This window comes from Nuphar pumila, chromosome 2 (assembly GCF_984573655.1).
Source record: "Nuphar pumila chromosome 2, dmNupPumi1.hap1.1, whole genome shotgun sequence".
In the NCBI taxonomy this organism is placed as follows: domain Eukaryota; kingdom Viridiplantae; phylum Streptophyta; class Magnoliopsida; order Nymphaeales; family Nymphaeaceae; genus Nuphar; species Nuphar pumila.
In genome coordinates, this window is record NC_143250.1 from 2,877,565 (window position 1) to 2,882,333 (window position 4,769).

Here is a 4,769-nt window from a genome sequence, read left to right on the forward strand (position 1 = left end):
GTGTAGTTGTTGTATTAAGTATATTATATATAAAATATGATTATATATGTATTAATAAAATTATACATTAAATATATTATAAAAAATATCATATCATATATATTATATATTAAATATTAATAAAATACTATAAAATATAAATAATATATATACATTTATATATTTTATATAAATCAAAAGTTAACCTGACTCGGCTGAGTCACCAAGTTGAGTCACTCAAGGACAGGACAAAGACAAGACGAGAGATGAGTCATAGGGTTTTAAAACCATGCCTTTTAAGTACCTTTTATACGTTTTAAGGTGGTAGGTAATAAAATAAATACCTCTTATAATCAGAGACAATGTTGTCAGCATCATAAAATCGATACCATAATGACTTGAATCGGTTAATTTTTAATAAATGTGAAAAATAGCTTACAATCAATTTTTATTATTAATTTAATGGTTTTAACACGTATCACATTCTGATTGATGCGTGCTGTTTTTAGTTATTTTTTGGCTTATTTAGAACGATACACTTATCGGTATCGGGTCGATCCACCTGAATCGTTGGCCAAATGATTCAGGGCCGATACTGATACAGACAACAATGATCATAGATACTTAACTAAAGTGTACTTTTTATCTTGACCATCTGTTATTTTTTATCTCCAATAAGCTCATTTACCAAATCTTTTTGGCTATGTTTTTGAGTAAAAAAGTTTCTTAAAAAGAGCCAAAGGACGCCAAAAATTAGTTTATGTTTTAAGTTTAATTTTGTTTTTGTAACTTGGTAAAATATTTTCTTTGTTTATTTTATTCTGATTATTTTAGTAGTTGAGTGTTTATTATTTTTTTTTAAACTTAAACTTTGAATAATGTTGAAGCTTATGCCTTGAGGCGGTATTATATTAGAAAAATAACTCTTTACGCCTCACGCCTTTAAAAAACTTAGTCAAAGGGATTCTTCCCTGGTGTTGTGTCTCTTGTTATAGGGCTGTCAAGGATCAGGGTTGATCCAAACCCACCCATATAACTAGTAACCGGGTTCGGGTTTTGTGAGTTAAAAAAATAGAATCCCAAACAGGAACCCACATAATTTTAAAAATATATTTTTATTAAAAATATATGTAAAATACTCGGGTCAGGTTGGTACCTTGCAAAAAAGCCAGGTCGTGTCAGGTACTCGGCAAAAATCATGACCCAAACCTGGCCCGCATATTGCTCAGGTCAGGTTCAGGTTGACCCGAATATTATTAGAGTCGGCATTTTTCATGCCAATACCCGAGAATTTAAGTTGGGTTGGGTCAAGTACATCAAACAAACCAGACCGGTTGACAACCCTACCTTTGTATACCATTTTTAATAATAAAAATGCATAAATATGGTGTGTCCCTTGTCCTTTTACCTATGTCCTTGTGACATGATTTGCATATTGGTGTTGCACTGATAAGGGTGTGTTTGGGTCAGACCCAGCTTGAAGCCAATTTTTGGGTATGGTATCGGGTTCAGACCTAAGTTTAATCTGGTCTACTAGAAGAAAAACCATACCCGAACCCCATAAGAACTACATAAACCAGACTCAGACCATACTTGATAAAATAATATTTTTTTATCATTTTTACATTGAAAAATTACGGGTCTTAATCAAAACTCCGGTTGAGACTTGGTCTGGTATAAAGTTTTACAAACTATACCCAGATTCATGTATTAATCGGAGCTTCGAGTCTGGACCTGGGTCTTAATCAGGTCTTATTATTTATCACCATACCCGGACCCTACAGGTAAACCGGACCCATTGACACTCTTATACACTAGTACTTGACCGGTAAACTGACCGGGTTTAATTCTGCTTGGGTTTGAAATTGGATCTATATTTTTTCTTGGAAGTATTTTTTTAAATATACATCATTCCAAAATAACGCGCTATCCAAGGCATTTAGAGAATATCAATGAATCTTTTTGAGAAATGAGTTTTAGATGAAGTTTCTTGTGGATGTACGAGCCAAAAGCTTGGGATTTGGGTTTGATATCGAACCAATTAACACCTACCCAAACATCGTAATCTCTTCTTGTGTCTATCTACTTAATGGACCTGGTTTACGGTTTCCCAAAACCGAATAAGCAAACAAAATAAAAAGATTTTCTAAATCAAAATGAAGGTGGATATCTAGTCCAATCCAAATGTTGTAAAGGGTATCGATGGAGGAAATTCAATTCCGCATCGGATACTCATGACCCATTAAGCGCAACAAAATCCGAACCATACCACTAATGGACCGAGGCGAACAAGTGCCAAAAATGAAACCGATTTCCTGAGCCATCCTTGCTTTACAAGGGTAATTTCGTCATCCAAAAAATCTCGTCGGCCAAAATAATAAACCCGACCATCACCAATCAAGTTCGGAAAAATCTCTCTCTCTCTCTCTCTCTCTCTCTCCTTCCTTCTGCAGACTCCTACACCATCAAAGTCTCTCTCTTCTACAGACTCCTACACCATCACTCAGAGAAGGAGAAGAAGGGAAGAGGAAGAGGAAGAGAACGAGAAGGTATAAGAGAAATGGAGACCCAACTTCCAGAGGACTTCTGTTGTCCGATATCCCACGAGATCATGTCCGACCCCGTCATCCTCTCCTCCGGCTACACTTTCGACCGCTCCTCCATCCAGCGGTGGCTCGACACCGGCCACCGGACGTGCCCCATCACCCAGACCCGTCTCCCCGCGCGCCCCTCCCTCATCCCCAACTACGCCCTCCGCTCCCTCATCTCCCACTTCGCCCAAGCCCACCACATCCCCCTCTCCCCGACCCTCCCCACCACCGCCGCCCACGAATCGTCCTTGGCGGCCTCTCACAGGCAAATGATCAAACAGTTGGTCTCCACGCTGGCCTCACCCGACTACCCTCACTCTTCCAAGCTCGACGCCCTCTCCCTCCTCCGCCGCCCCTCCAAATACGACCGCAACTTCCGGCAGCTCCTCACGGAGTCCGGCGGGACCTCCGCCGTGCTCCTCTGCACCGCGGACCCCCTCCTCCAGGACGCCGCCCTGTCCGTCCTCTTCAACCTCTCCCTCGACGACGACAACAAGGTGGGACTCGTGGCCGAGGGTGCCGTCGGCCCCGTCGTGTCCGCCCTCCGCTCGGGCTCGCCGGCCGCCTGTGCGCTCTGCGCCACCATCATCACGAGCATCGCCATCGTGGAAGTGAACAAAGGGACAATCGGCGGGTACCCAGGCGCTATTGGGGCGCTGGTAGAGCTCCTCAGGGATGGGAATTTGAAGGGGAAGAGGGAAGCGGCCACGGCGCTCTCGACGCTCTGTTCATTCCCGGACAACAAGCGGCGGGTGGTCGACGCCGGCGCCGTGCCCATTTTGCTAGCTCTGGCTGCAGCAGAGGAGTCGATGGAGCGGCCCGTCGAGGTGCTCAGCATGCTCTCGAGGTGCGCCGAGGGCCGAGAGGCTATCCGGAAGTGCAGGGGCAGCGTTCAGGTGCTGGCCGGGATCCTCAGGGACGGGCAGCAGCCACAGGGCCGACGTGAGCACGCCCTTGCTGCACTGAATTGCCTCTGTTCGCACAGTGAGAGCTTCGCCTCCTCCACGAAGAATGAGGGGGTCTTGGAGGCCTGCTTGGAGTTTGTTGGGGATGAAAATGGGAAGGTGAAGAGGAATGCCTCTAGTCTGATTCAGGCGTTGGAGAGGTGCAGGGGTGGCTCGTAACGGATATTTTTTTGGCAGAGATTGAGGTTCTAACGGATAGTTTTTGTGGGTGGTACCTGCAACGCTTGTTCCTCAGGCGAGGAGGTTCATGCCTTGCTGTACAATGTAGATTTTTCCTTGCCACACTGTTTGTTGGATTAGCGCAAATTCGGTTTATTGTTTTTCCTTGTGCTGCTAAGTGCAAAGAAATGTATTTAACACAGTCTATCTTGCTATGTAAAATGCAGTCTTGAGTGAAGGCTTTGTTAGAGTAGAATTCTTCTCCTTTTCTTCTGATTTCTTGTGTATGTAATTCTGGGATGATCAAATTTTGTTTGCTCAACTTATGTATATATTGCATATAGGTGCAATTCGGTGAAAAGCTAATGAATGAGCATGGAGAGAATAATGGCTTCCTATATATATATATATATATATATATATATATATATATATATATATATATATATATATATATATATATATATATATATATATATATATATATATATATATATTACATTGTAATTATTAGTTGCAATGTAAGCTCTTGAATTGCTGTTAGTGATATCTTCTGTTTTACAGATGGTTCACATGTTGGATTCTTATTATCGATTGAATATCTTGGTGGTACAATGCACGAGTCAGAATCAATTCAGGAAACAGAGTTTGGTCTCCCTGTGAAATTTCACATTAATGAACAACCTTCTGAAAAAAGGAAGCCTGAAGTTTTAATGGGGAAAGTATTTGACTATCCAACAAAAATTGATTCCCTATTATACATGAATGGTTTAGTAAATTGGTGCATTTTAGGCATGATGTCATCAGAAGTGGGCGTTTTAAACGTTCCAAGTAGATAGCTCCAACGATGTATCTGAACTTCATGTTCGTTTACATGATTCTTAAAAGAGACATCAAGAGTGTAAACATCTGGGAGAGGGTTATGTCTCTAAAATTTGGTGCTTTAGCAGATCTGTCTTTCATTGGAGCAGCGGGTTTCTGCTTCCCATGTTTCTAGCAGGAATTGTGAAAGAAAAATTGATCTTCTATTATAAGAAAATTGTATAAAACTTATACTTTGTCCGATGGAAGGCCC

The 4,769-nt window shown here is 41.6% G+C and overlaps 1 pseudogene across 1 annotated transcript; it reads left to right on the plus strand.

The window, feature by feature from the left end:
• The first annotated feature begins 2,390 nt into the window (after window positions 1-2,390).
• Window positions 2,391-3,944, plus strand: LOC149844480 (U-box domain-containing protein 8 pseudogene; annotated as a pseudogene). Its single transcript, XR_016430403.1, has one exon. The product of XR_016430403.1 is annotated as a U-box domain-containing protein 8 pseudogene (transcript).
• Window positions 3,945-4,769: the final 825 nt, after the last annotated feature.